Source organism: Notamacropus eugenii, chromosome Y (genome assembly GCF_028372415.1).
Source record: "Notamacropus eugenii isolate mMacEug1 chromosome Y, mMacEug1.pri_v2, whole genome shotgun sequence".
In the NCBI taxonomy this organism is placed as follows: domain Eukaryota; kingdom Metazoa; phylum Chordata; class Mammalia; order Diprotodontia; family Macropodidae; genus Notamacropus; species Notamacropus eugenii.
This window is the reverse complement of record NC_092880.1, coordinates 3,284,830-3,304,194: the sequence shown is the minus strand read 5'-3', so window position 1 is coordinate 3,304,194 and position 19,365 is coordinate 3,284,830. Positions and strand designations below refer to the sequence as shown.

The following is a 19,365-nucleotide window of genomic DNA, read 5'->3' as shown; positions in this document are numbered from 1 at the left end:
TATAGTTAGTATTACACAACATGATCATTATGGAAGTCTTTTGCAAAATGACACATACTTGGTCTATATTGAATTGCTTGCCTTCTCAGTGGGGTTGGGTAGGGAGGGAGGGAAGGAGAGAGGTTGGAATTCAAAGTATTAGCAACCAATGCTGAGAATTTTTATTGCATATAACCGGGATATGAGAAATACAGGTAATCGAGTATAGAAAAAATTTTGCCCTACAAGAAAACAGAGGGGCGGAGCCAAGATGGTGGAGTAGAAAGACACACATACGCTAGCTCCAAACCCACAGCCCATAAAACATCTGTAAAGAAGAACTCCCAACAAATTCTGGAGCAGCAGAAGTCACAGAACAATGGAGCAGAAGAGATTTCTGTTCCAGAGAGTCCTGAAAACCTCTCACAAAACGTCCGGAGCCAAGCCCAGCCCTGCCTTGGCCACACAGCACCAAGAGGAGCAGATCTGAGCAGGTTTCAGGGATGCAATCTCCAGTAGCCATGCAGGTCCCTCCACCCACGGGTCCCAAAGGTTTGTGAGAGGGTCTTTTCGGCTTGCCGAGAGGGGAGCAGGGTGCCCCCATAACTCAGGCCCCCTCGGGAGGTAGCAGTGGAGGCAAGAGCAGACCGGGGCTCCCCAAGCAGGCAGGAGCCTGGATCCATTGTTGAAGGTCTCTGCATAAACCCCCTGAGGGAACTGAACCCGTGAGGCTGCCCTGACCCCACCTGAGCAGCTGAACTTATTCTCACACTGAATAGCAGCCCTGCCCCCACCCAAAGCCCTGAGGCTGGGAAGCAGCATTTGAATCTCAGACCCCAAGTGCTGGCTGGGCAGATCTGGAGGCGAGGTGGGGGTGAAGAGGAAACTCAGAAGTCAAGTCACTGGCTGGGAAAATGCCCAGAAAAGGGAAAAAAAGAAGACTATAGAAGGTTACTTTCTTGGGGAACAGGTATTTCCTCCCTTCCTTTCTGATGAGGAAGAACAATGCTTACCATCAGGCAAAGACACAGAAGTCAACGCTTCTGTATCCCAGGCCACACAATGGGCTCAGGACATGGAAGAGCTCAAAAAGGATTATGAAAATCAAGTTAGAGAGGTGGAGGAAAAACTGGGAAGAGAAATGAGAGAGATGAAAGAAAAGCATGAAAAGTAGATCCATACCCTGCTAAAGGAGACCCCCAAAAATGCTGAAGAAAACAACACCTTGAAACATAGGCTTACTCAACTGGCAAAAGAGGTTCAAAAAGCCAATGAGGAGAAGAATGCTTTCAAAAGCAGAATTAGCCAAATGGAAAAGGAGGTTCAAAAGCACACTGAAGAAAAGAGTTCTTTCAAAATTAGAATGGAACAGATGGAGGCCAATGGCTTTATGAGAAACCAAGAAATCACAAAACAAAACCAAAAGAATGAAAAAATGGAAGATAATGTGAAATGTCTCATTGGATAAACAACTGACCTGGAAAATAGATACAAGAGAGACAATTTAAAAATTATGGGCCTACCTGAAAGCCATGATCAAAAAAAGAGCCTAGACATCATCTTTCATGAAATTGTCAAGGAAAACTGTCCTGAGATTTTAGAACCAGAGAGCAAAATAAGTATTCAAGGAATCCACAGATCACCACCTGAAAGCGATTCAGAAAGAGAAACTCCTAGGAACATTGTGGCCAAATTCCAGAGTTCCCAGGTCAAGGAGAAAATATTGCAAGCAGCTAGAAAGAAACAATTCAAGTATTGTGGAAATACAATCAGGATAACACAAGATCTAGCAGCTTCCACATTAAGGGATCGAAGGGCGTGGAATATGATATTCCAGAAGTCAAAGGAACTAGGACTAAAACCAAGAATCACCTACCCAGCAAAACTGAGTAGAATACTTCAGGGGGAAAAAATGGCCTTTCCATGAAATAGAGGACTTTCAAGCATTCTTGATGAAAAGACAAGAGCTGAAAAGAAAATTTGACTTTCAAACACAAGAATGAAGAGAAGCATGAAAAGGTAAACAGCAAAGAGAAGTCATAAGGGACTTACTAAAGTTGAACTGTTTACATTCCTACATGGAAAGACAATATTTGTAACTCTTGAAACTTTTCAGTGTCTGAGCACTGGGTGGGATCACACACACACACACACACGCACACGCACGCACACATAGAGACGGAGTGCACAGAGTGAATTGAAGAGGATGGAATCATATCTTTAAAAAATGAAATCAAGCAGTGAGAGAGAAATATATTGGGATTAAAAAGGGAGACATGGAATGGGGCAAATTATCTCTCATAAAAGAGGCAAGCAAAGACTTTTTCGTGGAGGGAAAAAGAGGGGAGGGGAGAGAAAAGCATGAAGTTTACTCTCATCACATTCCACTAAAGGAAGGAATAAAATGCACACTCATTTTGGTATGAAAACCTATCTTACAATACAGGAAAGTGGGGGATAAGGGGATAAGCAGGGTGGGGGGGATGATGGAAGGGAGGGCATGGGGAGGAGGGAGCAATTTGAGGTCAACACTCATGGGAAGGGACAGGATCAAAAGAGAGAACCGAAGTAATGGGGGACAGGATAGGATGGAGGGAAATATAGTTAGTCTTAGAAAACACGACTGTTATGGAAGTCATTTGCAAAACTACACAGATATGGCCTATATTGAATTGCTTGCCTTCCAAAGGGAAGGGGTGGGGAGGGAGGGAGGAAGAGAAGTTGGAACTCAAAGTTTTAGGAACAACTGTCGAGTACTGTTCTTGCTACTAGGAAACAAGAAATACAGGTAAAGGGGTATAGAAAGTTACTTGGCCCTACAAGACAAAAGAGAAGTTGGAGACAAGGGCAGAGAGGGATGATAGAAGAGAGGGCAGATTGGTGATAGGGGCAATTAGAATGCTCGGTGTTTTAGGGTGGGGGGAGGAGACAAAAGGGGAGAAAACTTGGAACCCAAAATTTTGTGAAAATGAATGTTAAAAGTTAAATAAATAAATGATTTTTTAAAAAAAGAAAAAAAGAACTGTTCAAGAGAATAGATCTCAAGGACAGACAATGTGAGAATTGTTTGGCTTCCTGAAATTTATGATAGAATAAGGAATTTGTATACAATATTATAAGACATTATTAAAGAAAATTTCCCTGAAGTGCTAGAACAAAAAGGTAAAGTAGAAAGAACAGTCCAATTATCAACTGAATGAAATCCTAGGGAGAAAACTTACAGGAATGTCACAGCCAAGTTTTAAAACTTCCAGTTTGAAGAGAAAATAATGCAATCAAGAAGATAAACAAAACAAAACAAAACAATTTATATACTGTGGGAAAATAATCAAGATTTCACAAGACATAGAAGCTTCTACACTAAAAGACTGTAGGTTCTGTAACATTGTATTTTAAAAAGCAATGGATCTGTGGTTTCATGCCAGAATAACTTATCTTGCAAAATACTATATAATCATGAATGGAAAATAAATGGACATTTGATGAACTGAAAGACTTTCAGGTGTGTATAACAGAAAGACCAGAACCCAATGGAAAATTCAATATAAAAGTTCCGGAAAAAAAAACTATAAGGAAATCATTAGAGTCTAATTATAAGGCATTGATTAGGGTCAAAATGTTTACTAATGTTATATGAAAATGCTGTTAATATTAGTAATTGTTAGTATTGTAATTTTATTCTTAAAGCTATTATCATTACTAAGTAGGTTGAAAGAAGGGTTATGGCTAAGTTGCATATGGTGAAGTGATTCTAGAAAAAGAAAATTGGACAGGAAAAGATTAAAAAGAGAAATTATCTCATGAAAATAGAGCATGAAAATAGGAAGGAAGTAGGTGTGAGGTAGGGCTGCTAATATTGGAACCTTACTTTCTTATAGGTTGAAGAGGAAACAACATGTACAGTTGAAGAGGGAAAGTCTTCTAAAGAGTTGCGAAAACTGTGGGATAAGATGGGAGAGGGACTTTTATAGCAACTCTCTAAATCCCTGAACGCTGTTTAAAAGAAATTAATCCTATCTGGTCATTTTCTCTCTATTTCGCTGAATCTAGCCTCCACTAGTGATTGTTTAAAACCTGTCCTGTTCCAACTGACCACTCTCTTATGTCTTCCTCCTTTAGCTCAAAGTGATCAATATCTCATTCTAAAGCTATCAGTTCCTTTCATTACAATCACTGCAATGTTTTTCCCTAAGTAATAAACTGGCTAATGCCATATAATAAGAATGTCAGACTCATTGGAAAACACCCTGATGTTAGGAAAGATTGACGGCAAAAGGAAAAAAAAATGGCAGACAATGCGATGGATAAATAATGTAATGGAAGCAATAAATACAAACTTTCTTCAGACCTGGGAATATGATGAGATAGAATGGTCTGGTATCCTATGGTCCATATGATCAAAAAGTGTCAGATCCAACTGAATGAATCAACCACAATAACAACAACAACACGAATTTGCGCATGAACTGTGAAATGCCTCATCTGATAACACTCTGTTGTCATTCTGCCTCTCCCTTTGCCTAGAAATCTCCAAACCAGTTCCTTATTCTCATCATGAATTATAATCATTCTACTTCTCAAGTGCATCATCTGTGCCTATGCTCTGACCATGACAAACACCGATGAAGTCAAAGAAAAATTTTATGAAGACCTAGAGACCCTTATCGTCAGTGTTCCAAAAGAGGGCAAGCTTACAATTCTGGGTGACTTTAATGCTAGAGTAGGATCAGATTACCAGAGAGCAACAGCACACCTTACCAGCGCCATTCCAGGAAACTAAATCACTTCCATTTGAACTGTCTTAGGAAGATTCTGAGGATCACCTGGCAGGATAAGATACCAGACACTGAAGTCCTTGCTCGAGCTGAACTGTCAAGTATTTAAACTATGCTAGGAAACGCTCAAGGTCTCTTTCAAGAACTTTGGATTTGACTGTGCAACATGGGAGACACTGGCAAAGGACCGCTCAGCATGGCGTGCCCACATAAGAAAAGGTGCTAGGTACTTTGAGCAAAGCAGAAATGAGATAGCACAAAGTAAGTGCAGGATGCGGAAATGTGGGATATTCACCCCAAATGTTCACATGAACTATCTGTGCCCAACCTCTGGTAGAATATTCAGAGCTCGCATTGATCTGATCAGCCACAGTTGGACACACTGAAATTTCACTCGGCAATGGTAATTTCATTTTGGTCTTCTTCGAAGATGAAGGACAACAACCAACCAACTTCTCAAGTCTAAACCAAACCACTGGTCCTCTTCCTCAAATAGATATAGTCTCTACCCTTTCTCATCTTGAGTAATTAGAGAGCAAATTCAACTCTATGCTATTCCCTTTTCTTAAAGGAGAGTTATTGTTATATTAATTTTTTTCTTCCCTTTATCCTATTGAAGGTCTTGCATTTTCTAAGATTCAGCATAGGATTTCTTTTATCATCTGTTGACTTCATTTCTATTGAGCTTCTACTGAACAAAGATGAAGAAAATACTAAAAGTGTGTTGACTGCATGCTACTGACTTACATGTATATGACAAGAACTGGATGGTCTCTGCAATAAGATAATTCTTCTACAATTTCTGTCAAGAAATTTGGAGAGACCCTATTTTCCAGAGCTAAAGTCCAGCAAGCAGACTGTGTCCTAAGCTTGGGAAAAACAGCAATCCTTTGTAGTGACCCTCTGGATTATCTCACCCTCTAGCAAAATGTCTTACTTTGACCCGTACCAGGTGTTCTCTGAGGGATTCATCATTTTCATATTAATCAATAACTATTTAGATTTGTTGCATCTTCCCTATTTCCCTGGCACCTGACAGTCAGAAGCAGTCAACATGCTGCAGCAGAAAGTTATCAATCAAATCTCCTGAACCTCTGAATAATCCCCCTGCTTCTAACTGCTAAGTGAACCAAACCAGATACTGCCCTCCTATTCCCTACACACTAACTCTGGTTTTGGACCTGACTGAACAATCGTAAGGCTCAATGGCCTTTAAGATCTGAGACAATCACAAAGCTACACAGAACTGAAGAATGCCTGTATAGTTCCAAGAAATGGCAACATGGGTACTATTTGTTTAAGTCTGTGTTGGGTCCTTCCTTTTTCTTGTTTTCATGTATAAAATCCCTCGCCATGCCACAAGTTCCCATTCTCAGGGGGACTTCACTTTGGAAACCTATTTTCCCCTCTCTTAAATTAAATTTCTGTTTGACTCCTGTCTCTCCTGTCTCTAGCCTGCTTTGTTCAGCTCTATCCATCCACAGGTTAGGACTGATTCCAGTCCGTTGTCACTTTATAGTTGAGTCACTATTGTAGGTACCACAACTTCTTTTACAAACCTTTCATTTCAAACCTCTCATAGGTTGTCTTCCTCCTCTCTCTCATTTGTGACAGATGTGAAAAGTCACTTATATTTCATTGAAAAATGAGCCCATTCACCAAGAACTGCATCTTCTCCTCTTCTCATCTCACATCGTTTGGATGCTTTCTGCTACTTTCTCCTGCACTTGTCTTTCACACAAAAAGGTCTACATTCTTATTGCAAAGACTAATCTCTCTGCATGTACTGTTGGTTTCATTCCATCTCATCTTCTGAGGATTTCTCCCTTTTCACCCCTATTCTCTTAGTAATCTCTCCTTAGTTATTTGTTGCTTATATGTCTACAAATGTATATCTCTTCCATCCAAAAACAAAACAAGACAAAATAAACAAAAAAAACCCTCTCCTGAACAAAGCCCTGCTATTCATTATCTTACGTTTCTCATCATCATTATCATATTTTCAACTACAATTGACTTTATTTGTACTAAATTATATCGTATATTGTTAAGTTGATTTTTATTGCATATTGCTAACAAGTAACCAAATAAGGATGCAATACCGAACTTTACCCACACACAGTTTTCTGCATGTTTTTTTTCCCATTACTGCTATGTGCAGATCAGCTCCCAGAGAATAATCATAGATGTGCGTTATTTTATATTTTCGTACAATGATTTACTATGGCATCATCCTGGGAAGGATCTGCCATAATGTTTGTGAAGGAGATTGGAACCAGCCAGAAATAAGGCAGTTGTAAAATAATTCTCAAGTTGGACACTTCCTCTGTGATTTCAAGAAGATTTCTGTCTGCAAAGAAGACACAGGAGAAATGGCTTTTTAACTAATTATTTATTGCATGGTCCATGGGAATGGAGAAAACAACAATAACAATACCAAAACCATAGTAATGGGTTCTCTAGGGTCGGAGTCTCCAAAGGCTTGGAGGTAGATTTAAGATGCACAGCACTGCCCCACTCTTTGCCTCAATTTCAGCAAGGTGGCTTGTCTTTCCTTAACTCCGACTTGAGTTTAGCTATGAAATAGTGTGGATTGTGTTTTGTATACCCGAAGAAGACTACCATCATTTTCTGGGGGAATGTGCTAGACATGTCTCCTACTGGCCTTAAGCTGAGCACACTCTTTTCCAGGATGTTTATTAATCATGGGAATGTTTTACCAGCAGCCTCATTTGTGACAGGACGAGGGAGCTAGGAAATACGTGCTCCATGTGAGCCCATGGACTGTGGAGACATCACTTGGGCTTTGTTTCTTCTTTCTTTGTGATGCTCTTCTTTCATCAAGGTGTGATATAAAATACTAATAACAGGGAAACTGAGGCACACTTTGTTCAAACAAGGTAACGGGTTATTAACAAAGATCTATATAGACCAGACTTGCCCTTCAGTTCAGTTAGGGACCCAGAAGGGAGGGAGTCAGGGTAGTTGGGAAGCCTTGCAATTTGCTGTAGCTGAGAAAGTGAGTCCACAGACAGATGTGACTGATCACACTCCTCTTCGACAATTAAGGAATATTAATTGCTTTATGGGACTCAACCATTTCTAGTAATCTTGGCTAGAAAATCAGAACCCATTGAAATCAGGACCTCCCCTTGGGGGACATCAAATCATCCCCTGGTTTTACAAGAAGAGACAAGGGCAGAAGAACAGTTGTTTCAAGGAGGATTTAAGCTAAATGAGGTAAGACTAGGGTTGATCACATCATTCAACCACATATTTAATTCAGAGTGGGAGAGACCAGTTTTGAACTTAACTGAGAAATGGGGTTTGACAAAATGGGAAATAGGGTTGATCAATTATTAAATGATGCAGTATAATTTTAATTTCTTCATGACCTTACCTAATAAATGAGAAATAAATTGCCAGGACATATTTGCAGCTGCTGAATTAAAATGTTAAGAATAAGCATTATCAATATGCATTTATTGAATAGTCATTTTTTGAACATACTGTCAAGCCCTGGGTCATTAAATATAGTTCCTATGCTCAAGAGACTCAAGACTTATTTGGAGATATAAGAGATTCTGGATGATTGAGCTGGATGATTCACCAATGGGATATTTTATTAGTGCATATTAAAAATCATCTCTGACATACTTGATTTCTCTCAAAGACTTATTATAGTTAAAAATTGCAGCATCCAGTAGCCATCAAATAATCATAAGCTTATTTAAATATAGAATATCTGATTCTCAAACAATAAGCTTCTCGTCCCCCATTTTCCTGTACTTGGATCCATTCCAATTTGGTAGGACTTGCTATATTTTGAACTCTTTAAGCATAACTTCCTGAAGCCGAGATTCACTTTCATTCAAGAAGAGGTATAGGTATAGAGTTGGTAGATGGATAGAAAGAAGCCTATGAATCTATCTAATTATTATACATAGCAAAATTTTATATAAATATGTGTGGTATTTTATTCATTAAGTATATCATTGTGCTAAAATATTTCTTGGAAATGTTATACACATTAATATATCACATACATATATATATGGAAATATGTATGTGTGTCTGTGTGTATACACACACACACACACACACACACACACACACACATATATATACATATATGGAGAGAGAGATAGTATGTAGTAATACTGATAAAAATGACTTGGTATAGTGTATAGAAAGCCAGCTTCAAAACCAGGAAAATCTGCTTTTAACTCCCACCTTTGTTATATATTAACTTCATGGCCATTGGTAATCATTTTACATCCCAGAGCTCTAAGCAAGTCTTTAAGATTATAAGGTACAGAAAACACCGTTGTCTACATAGGCAAAAAGAATATCTTTCAGTGAGTTTCCTATACCAATGAAATAATTGATCTAGTCCCTATCCCTATTAACAATATAAGTCAATAAATACTGAATAGATAGTGAATACTGAAAACAGTAAACACTTCATGTATTGAAAGAAGGTAATAAATAACGAGGGATAAAAGTTCAAGAAGAAAGGAGTGATATCAAGCCCCCTTGAAAGAAAGTGAACACCTAAATAGGTGAAGATGAGGACTGAGGGCTTTACAAGTAAGAGCAGTATTTCAATAAAGGTAACAAAGGCAGAGAAAATAGGAATGTAGAAATTTTGGAAGGCTTTTAATGCCTGTCTAAGAAATGTTAACTGCCTGACAACAAACAAAAAGACAAACTTTTAAATTTAATATGTAGTATTAGCATTTTATACATCATGCTCTTAGTTCCAGAGAGTCAACAACTCAATAAATCAAGCTATGACTTTTGTTAACTTCCAAATTGTAAATTTCCACATTGAAAATTTAACAATTGGCTCTCTCCACCCCATAGGAGGTCAGTTTAACATACCCACTTCTCAAGCTGTTTTCCTCTCTTCTTAAGGCTCTGTTTTTAAAGATAAATTTTCTATCTTTCCAACAGGGACCATGTTGAATGTTGACCAAAATCAGACTGTTACAGCTATATTCCTGCCGAGAGGATTTTCTGATTATCCACATCTTCAAGTCCCTCTCTTCCTTGTGTTTTCTACAATTTATGTGATAACTGTTGTGGGGAATCTAGGCATGATTGTAGTCATCAGGATCAACCCCAAACTTCACACCTCCATGTACTTCTTCCTCAACCACTTGTCTTTTGTGGATCTCTGTTACTCTACTGTAGTTATACTCAAACTACTAGAGAAATTACTTGTGGAAGATACACCAATCTCTATTACAGCATGCATCACACAGTTTCTTTTTACTGCAACGTCTGTGGTGACAGAGACATTCATGTTGGCAATGATGGCCTATGACCGCTTTGTGGCCATTTGTAAACCCTTGCTATACACAGTGGCCATGTCTCAAACACTCTGTGCACTGATGGTTGCTGGGGAATATTCATGGGGAATAATATCTTCTTTGATATTCACATAATGTCTTTTTGTGGAACTAACATTATCAATAACTTTCTTTGTGAGAACTCGGTCATCCTTTCTGCTTCCTGCTCAGATAGACAATTTAGTGAAATAATACTTGTTGCTTTTGCCAATTTCAATGATTATAAGCACTCTTATAACCATTATCATGCCCTATCTTTTTATTTTTATCACTGTTATGAAGATGCGTTCAGCCAATGTGAAGCAGAAAGTCCTCTCTACCTGTGCCTCCCACTTGACTGCTACAATCATCTTCGATGAGACCATTCTCTTTCTCTATTGTGCACCCACTTCCAAAAGCTCATGGCTCATAGTCAAAGTGACTTCTGTTTTTTATACAATAGTGATCCCTATGCTAAACTCCATAATATATAGTTTGAGGAACAAAGATGTGAAGGAAACCTTCAGGAAATTAATAGGCAAAACTGTATTTTTAGTTGAAATGTATGTGTATGTGTGTGTGTGTGTAGCATATACTTATATATGTACGCATTTTCTCCCCTAATAAAATATGTTATTTGTGACTAAGAACTATTTAATATTTGTCTTCACATCCCCATCACCTAGTAAAATTTTTCCTATACAGTAGATGCTTAATAATACTTAGTGATTAAATAATTGCCTCTATGCTTTGATGTTGCTAATCTAGCCAATGATAGTATTGAGCAAGAATTATTTCATTCCCACCAGACATTCTAGTCCAAGGAGTTAGACTATAAAATCAATGCCGTCAGTATCCTAGAACACATCCTTCCCCTACTGCATTATAAAATTTGTGAAGATGAACTTTGGAGTTAATCCAAGGAAAGAACTGAGAAATATTCCCAGCAGAAATATATCAGTAAGGTTAATAAAACCCCTAACAGAACATAAAACAGATATACTATTTGTGGGTTAAAACCTGAAAGAGGGAGAATTGAATCACTGACTTCAGTATAATTTGATTTATTTCTACACAGTATGGAATGATTTCTTCATTCCTTTTAAGGATTTTAGAAAAAACAAGGCAGTTCCTTTGAGAAGCTTTACCTTCTCTCAAGGTTATTGAGGAAAAAAGGAAGACTTTTCTGACCAAATGACTTTTATGGCCATTGCATTCAGGTATAAAGAAAGCATTGATGGATATCAGAAAATTCTTCTCAAAGAAGGTATGATTTTATTTGGCACTTCAAGGAAGCCAGAGAGGTTAGATGAAGAATAGGAAGAAAATTCCGAGCAAGGGGTACGATAAAGTGAAAATCCTCAGTCAGGATATGGTATGTTGTATTTGAAGACCAGCAAAGGAGACAGTGCCATATGTCACAGAGTACAGGGGTTTGGGGATGGTGTGGGAGTAGTGTGTAAGAAGACTAAAATGTTATATGGGGGCCATGTTACAAAGGGCTTTGAATTTAAAAAAAATAATGCTATATTTGACCCTGGAAATAATAGTGAGACACTACAATTTACTGAATAAGGGAAAATTTAATTCTGGGTAACTGGATATATTTATATATTTATAACTGGATGCAGTGAACGTTTGGTGACTTTGATATCTGAGCAAGCTCTGCTCAAAAATGCCTGTTTTAGCTGCCTTCATGGCTTTTGGAACAAATAATTCTCATTCACTAGTCCCACCTGGGAAGTCTTTGCATGAAGACAAACCCCACCCCTACATTAACTCACTGACAGGTCGGAGGCTTGTCAGTTACCCTCAACCTACTTTAGCCCATCTGCTGAGTTAGCCACATTACAGCAACATTTTGGAGTCACAGGTAAGAGTCGAGTGGCAGGTAGACACCAAAGGTAGATAAGCAGTCCTGAAAGGGGCTCAGAGAGTCCTTAAATCAGAAGTTCTAGTCCTTCTTGTAAACCCCATATACCCCTTTCTCTCCCCATTTGGTAATTAAATCAAATGTTTGCTGTTAACATGATTTCTAGACTTTTTCTTGTCTGGTGCTTACTATGACAATTATAACTACATTTCTAAATAAAAATAAAAAACCCAATAGTTTGTGTTGGACTCATCTTCAATAACATGCTTGAATAAGCCATGTTTAAACAATTTATCATGTAAAATCAAAAATAAAATAGAGATTACTGAGAGGAGACGTAGGATTTATTTCATTATGTTCCTGGAGAGAAAATCTTAGCTCCCTTAACGTATATGGATGCATATATATATATATATATATATATATATATATATATATATATATATATATATATATATATATGTATATATATATATATACACATATATATATAAAACATAATTATATGTTTGTGTGTAATTATGCTGCATACATATTTCAACAAACCTATGTATTTTATGTGTTTAGAAACATTATTCAGAAAACGATTCCATAAGCTTCTTCACACTTCCCAAGATCCAGAACGTATGAGCAGAGGAATAAGTGGTGATCTAATCCTTTATAGACTACATATTAAAAGAGAGCAGGTATGTTTCAAGGGTGTGTCTTCAGAAAATATTGTATTGTAATCATTATTCATGCAAAATGCAGTGCAAACAAGAAGTGCTTAATATAATTTTAAAACCTTTTATTTAGCAGAATTTAAATGAACTGTACTTAATTTAATTGATTGTTTTTCAAGTTAGATTTAATATAATTGAATTTCCCTATGTTTATCTTTACTATGCAGAGCTATTCTGACAGATGACAAGGTAAAGGGATAATCCAATAATTCCCTCCCTTATTCTTTTCACGTATTAAGTATACCATAAATGATGATTCAGGTCAGCTCTCACCTAATTACTCCTCCCACTTCCCATTGACAAGTATTCAAAATAAAACATATTTTCATCAAAATTTTCTATTACTTTTTCATCCTTGGATAGTTTGACATTAATGCTTGAATAAGAGATTTGATTCAGCCTTATACGTTTATGAAAAAAGTTTTGGATGTCATTTTTGCATTATAAACTTATAATAATCAACAAACACAAATACTTGATATACAAAGTACAACTAAAAATAGGGTTGAATAAGCAACTGTGAGCTTCTCTTTTCCCTTTAATAGCTAATAACGTTCATAAGGTATAAATAGCATAACTACTTGTTCAGGTATCATTTCAAGAAAATCCCATTCAGTATATGTGACACAGGAGACACGAGATTATCTTTAATCATCTCTTGTGGCCCATAGAGATTCTCAGCACCCTGATTCCCTAAGGCATTCAAGACAGATAAAAGCTCTAGAGCATTATTACAAGACACTATGTCTAGACATAGCAGAAACTATGATGGCCTAACATTATACTTTATAATATTATTACATATTATAGGTTTCTGTCTATTTTGTACTTGGCCATAACATGGCCAATGAAAACCAATTGAGGTTTGTTTTGTTGTTGTTTTTTTTTTCTATTCTCATATAATGCATAAACTTACTAATGTGTAATTCTGAGAATGTCTTTTGGGGGGGGGGGGGAGGGGAGTGTGGTGTGGTCATGAGGAAGCTTTTACCAACAGCTTAATCACCCAATGAACCAAGGAAAATAGGGGAAAAAGTCAGCCAAGGGAGCATACCTTCAGGCAAGTGAAAGGATCCAGACGTTGGTAATCTTTCCCTGCACAATGGTACTTCCTGATAGCCACAGATGTTTTGTTGGCGTCCTTCTGACTGACGTATGAGAAGGGTGCTCCCAGGCAAGACAGACATTTCTTAAGCTAAAATAATGTCTGTTCTAATAGTTATAACTCTGTACTGTTCTAGCATTTGTTGAATGCATGACATATTGCTAAGTGCTAGGAAGTAAGAAATTATAAATCATAATCCCTTCCATAAGTGTTATTAAAAGTTATTTGAGATTAGAGAACTTTTATTTTTCTATTTCAAAAGTCTCACATTTCTTCAATGTTACCTCTTTAACAAGAAAAATCACAAAGTCTATCTGACATAACAAATATTTTGGGAGAGTTGGGTCCTACCCCAACTCCCTACTCACTATTCCCCTAACTTACTAACTACATACATACAGAGAGAGAGAGAGAGAGAGAGAGAGAGAGAGAGAGAGAGAGAGAGAGAGAGAGAGAGAGAGAGAGAGAGAGAGAGAGAACTATGTGCTCACAATCTATGGTTTTGACATGGTAGGGAGGACCTGATACAAAAACGTCTACCAAACAGTAAATCACTGATTTAGTAAATAAATCGTAGTGACCTTCATGAAGCACTGAAAGACTAAATTAATTTGTTGCTGTTTATTTCTTGTATTTTTTTCTTTTTTTAAAGTTAATTTTATTTATTTTCGGTGCTCTACAATCACTTCCATATAACTAAGATCTTTTCGCCTCCCTTCCTCTCCTTCCCCCTTCGCTCCCCCCTTCCTCTCTGAGAAGGCATGCAATTTTGCATAGGTTCTACATAAACATTCTTATTAAATACAAAGCTCTCTTGCTCTGCCCTTTCACTGAACTTCAGTTCATATAAATATTTTCAGGCCTCTCTGAAGTCTTCCTTTACATCATTTCTTATTGGACAAGAGTATTCCATTACATTCATATACCACAATTTATTGTCATTCCCCTCTTGATTTCCATTTTTTGACCACAACAAAGTGTGCTGTTATAAATATTTTTGGACATGTGAGATCCTTTCCCATTTTTATGATCTCTTGAGAATACAGTCCTAGAAGCGGTATGGCTGGGTCAAAGGGTATGCAAATATTTGTAACCCTTGGGGCATAGTTCCAAATTGCTCTCCAGAATTATTAGATCAGTTCTCAGCTCCACCAACAATGAATTAGTGTTCCAACTCACCCACATTATCTCTCCAACATTTATTATCCACCTGTTTTGTCGTGTTAGCCGATCTGATAGGTGTGATGTGGTACTTCAGAGTTGTTTTGATTTGCACCTCTCTAATCAATAGTGATTTAGAGCATTTCTTTTCATATGCCTATAGATGTTTTTAATTGCTTCCTCTAAACATTGCCTGTTCATGTCTTTGACCATTTATCAATTGGGGAATGACTTGTATTCTTGTATATTTGACTTAGTTCTCTCTATATTTTAGAAATGAGGTCCTTTATCACAGACACTAGTTGCAAATTTTTTCCCCTATTTTCTCCCTCCCTCGTAATCTTGGTTGCATTGGGTTTGGTTGTGCAAAACCTTTTCAATTTAATGTAATCAAAATTATCCATTTTGCACTTCGTAATGTTTTCTGTCTCTTGTGTAGTCAAAAATTTTTCCATTCTCCATAAATCTTGTATACACTATTACTTGCTGCACTAATTTGTTTATAGTGTCAATCCAAGCGGTTTTCATACTTGCTGCTTAATAATACTTTTTTGAGATCTGGTAAAGCTAGGCCACCTTCCCTAGCATTTCTTCTCATTAGTTCCCTTGATATTCTGGAACTTTGGTTCTTCCAGATGGATTTTGATATTGCTTTTTCTAGCTCTAGCAAAGAACTATCTGATAGTTTGGTATGGCACTGAATAAGTGACTTAATTTAGGTAGAATTGTCACTTTTACTACTCTGGCTCTGCCTACCCATGAGCAACTGATGTTTTTCCACTTACTTAGATCGTACATTATTCGTGTAAAAAGTGTTTTGCAGTTGTGTTTATACAGTCCCTGGGTTTGTTTTGCCAGGTAGACTCGCAAATATTTTATAGTGTCTGCCCTAGCTTTAAATGGCATTTCTCTTTCTATCTATTGCTCTTGGACTTTGTTAGTAACATGTAGAAATGCAGAAGATTTGTGTGAGTTTATTTTGTAATATGCATCTTTGCCAGAGTTGTTTCTTTATTTCAAGTAGTTTTTTTTTTTACTTGAATTGCTGGGATTCTCTAAGCATATTATATCTTCTGAAAAGAGTGATAACTAAGTTTCTTCTTTGCCTATTCTAATTCCTTCAATTTCTTTTTTTTCTCTTATTGCTACAGCTAACATTTCTAGTATCATATACAGTAATAGTGATTATAATGGAAATCCTCGTTTCACCCCTGATCTTACTGGAAATGCCTCTAGGTTGTCCTTATTGCATATAATGCTTGCTGAAGGTTTTATATAGATATTACTTATTATTTTATGGAAAGCTCCATTTATTCATATGTTCTCTAGTACTTTCAATAGGAATGGGTGTTGTGTTTTGTTGAAAGCTTTTTCTGCATCTATTGAGATTATCATGTGGTTTCTGTTAGTTTTGTTGTTGATATGATCAATAATGTTCATAGTTTTCCTAATATTGAACCAGTCCTGCATTCATGGTATAAATCCCACCAGATCATAATGTATCACTCCAGTGATAAGTTTCTGTACTCTTGCTGCTAATATATTATTTAAATGTTTTGCGTCTACATTCATTACAGAAATTGGTCTATAATATTCTTTCTCTGTTTTGTCTCTTCCTGGATTAGTTTTCAAAACCATATTTGTATCATAAAAAGAATTTGGGAGGATTGCTTCTTCCCCAATTTTGCCAAATAGTCTATATAGTATTGAAATTAACTATTCTTTAAATATCTGATAGAATTCACTTGTGAATCCATCTGGCCCTGGAGAATTTTTCCCAGGGAGTTGATTGATGGCTTGTTCAATTCCTTTTTCTGATTTGGGATTAAGTATTCAGATTCCTCTTCTATTAGTCTGGGAAATTTATATCTTTTTAAAAATTCATCAATCTCATATAGATTGTTGAATTTATGGGCATACAGCTGGCAAAGTAATTTCTTATTATTCTTTTAATGTCTTCCTCATTGGAGGTGAGTTCACCCGTTTCATTTGTGCTATTGGAAATTTGGTTTTCTTCTGTTTTTAATCAAATTAACTAAAGGTTTATCAATTTTATTGGTTTTGTCATAAAACTAAGTCCTAGTTTTATTGATGAATTCAATAGTTTTCTTAATTTCAAATTTAGTAATCTCTCCTTTGGTTTTCAGTATTTCTAATTTGGTATTTACGTGTGGATTTTCAATTCCTTCTTTTTCGAGCTTTGTCAGCAGCATGACCAATTTATTGATCTCCTTTTCCTCTATTTTAATCATATGAGCATTCAAAGATAAAAAAAAAAAAAAGAACTTCCCCTTAGAACTACTTTTGCAGTATCCCTTAAAATTTGGTAGGGTGTCCCATTATTGACATTCTCTTGAATGAAGTTGTTGATTTTTCCTATAATTTGCTGTTTAACCCACTCATTCTTCACTGTCACACTGCTTAGTTTCCAATTAGTTTTTGTTTTATATTTCCATGGTCTTTGAGTACATATAATTTTTATTGCATTATTATCTGAGAGAGATGTGTGGACTATCTCTGCCTTTCTTCACTGGATTGTGAGGTTTTTATGGCCTAGTACATAGTCAATTTTTGTATATGTGCCATGTACCTCTGAGATAAAGGTATATTCCTTTCTCTCCCCATTCAAATTTCTCCAGAGTTTTATCATATCTACCTTATCCAGAGCTCTATTCACCCACTTAATTTCATTCTTGTTTATTTAGAGATTAGATTTATACAGTCCAGAGAGGGTCAGGTTGAGGTCCACCAACAGTATAGTTTTGCTGTCTCTTTCTTCCTGTAACTCCCTTAACTTCTATAAGACTTGGATGCTATACCACTTGGAGCATATATATTTAGCAATGAAATTGCTTCGTTGTTTATGGTACCTTTTAACAGGAAATAGTTTCCTTCCTTATCTCTTTTGACTAGATCTATTTCTGTTTTTCCTTTAACTGAGACTAGGATTGCTACCCCTGCTTTTTTTACATCAGCTGAAGTACAAAATATTCTGCTCTAACCTTTTCCCTTCACCCTGTGTATATAACCTAGTTCAAATGTGTTTCTTGTAAACAACATATTGTTGGATTATGGTTTTTAATCCATTCTGCTATCCTTTTCCGTTTGATGGGAGAGTTCATCCCATTCACTTTCACAGTTATGATTACTCTCTGTGTCTTTCCCTCCATTCCCTTTTCCCTTGTTTGTACTTTTAGTTCTCCCTTCCCCTCCACAATAGAGTTTTCATTTTTGACAACAGCCTCCCTCGGTCTTACCTCCCTTCATTCATCTCCTCTCCCTTTTAATCCCCTTTTCCCTTACTACTTCTCCCTTCCCTTTTAACCACCCTTTCCTTTTCTTTCCCCTTTTCTTCCTACTGCCTACAGGGCTAATTTTATTTCTATGCTGACCTGAGTTTGCTGTACCCTCCTTGAATCTAATCTGATGAGAGTACTTCTCACACAATGCGTATCTCCCTCACTTCTTTCCTTCTACTGTAACATATTTTTGTGCCTCTTTCTGTGATGCAATTTATTTTTTTCTGCCTCCTCCTTTGCACATCTCCCATTACAATCCTTTCAGACCCTGAAATCATATTTGTTGTCATCATATCATTTAATTAATGCCTACTCCCTCTACTTATGTATATCCCTTTTAATTTTATAATAAATATACAATTCTAAGGATTAACTAGTATCATCTTCCCTTATAGGGATATAAAAAGTTTGTTCATATTGAATATCAAAATTTTTCCCCTGTTTACTTTTTTGTACCTCTCTGGAGACCTGCATTTGGAGATCAAATTTTCTATTGAGTTCTGGCCCTCAGGAAAGTCTGCAAATCCCTTATTTCAGTGAATGTCCATCTCCTTGCTTGAAATATTATGCTCAACTTTGTTGGCTAATTGATCCTTGGTTGTAGTCCCAGCTTCTTTACCTTACAGAATATGGTATTCCAGTTCCCTTGGTGTTTTAATATAGAAACAAGAAGGTCCTGTGTGATCCTAACTGTAGCTCCTCGATATTTAATTTGTTCGTTTTTGGCTGCCTGCAATATTTTCTCATTCACTTAACAGCTCTGGATTTTGGTAACTATATTCCTTGATGTTTACAGTTTGGGAGCCCTTTCTAGAGGTGAAGGGTATATTCTTTCCATGACTATTTTGCCCTCTAGGTCTGGGACTTCTGGGCAATTTTCCGTGATGATTTGTTGAATAACATTTTCCAGGCTCTCTTTTTTTCATCACGGCTTTCTGGTAAACCAATAATCCTTAAATTTTCTCTCCTGGATCTATTTTCCAGGTCAGTTGTTTTTCCAATTAGATATTTTACATTTTCTTCTATCTATTCATTCTTTAGATTCTGTTTAACAGATTCTTGATGTTTCATAGATTTATTAGCTTCTACTTGCCCAATTTTATTTTTATCAAATTGTT

General features: G+C 36.7%; 2 pseudogenes; one reads left to right on the top strand and one right to left on the bottom strand.

The window, feature by feature from the left end:
• Positions 1-19,365, bottom strand: part of LOC140516707 (olfactory receptor 5W2-like) — a 226,340-nt pseudogene that overhangs the window by 42,199 nt on the left and 164,776 nt on the right.
• On the top strand, positions 9,716-11,407 carry LOC140516665 (olfactory receptor 5D13-like; annotated as a pseudogene).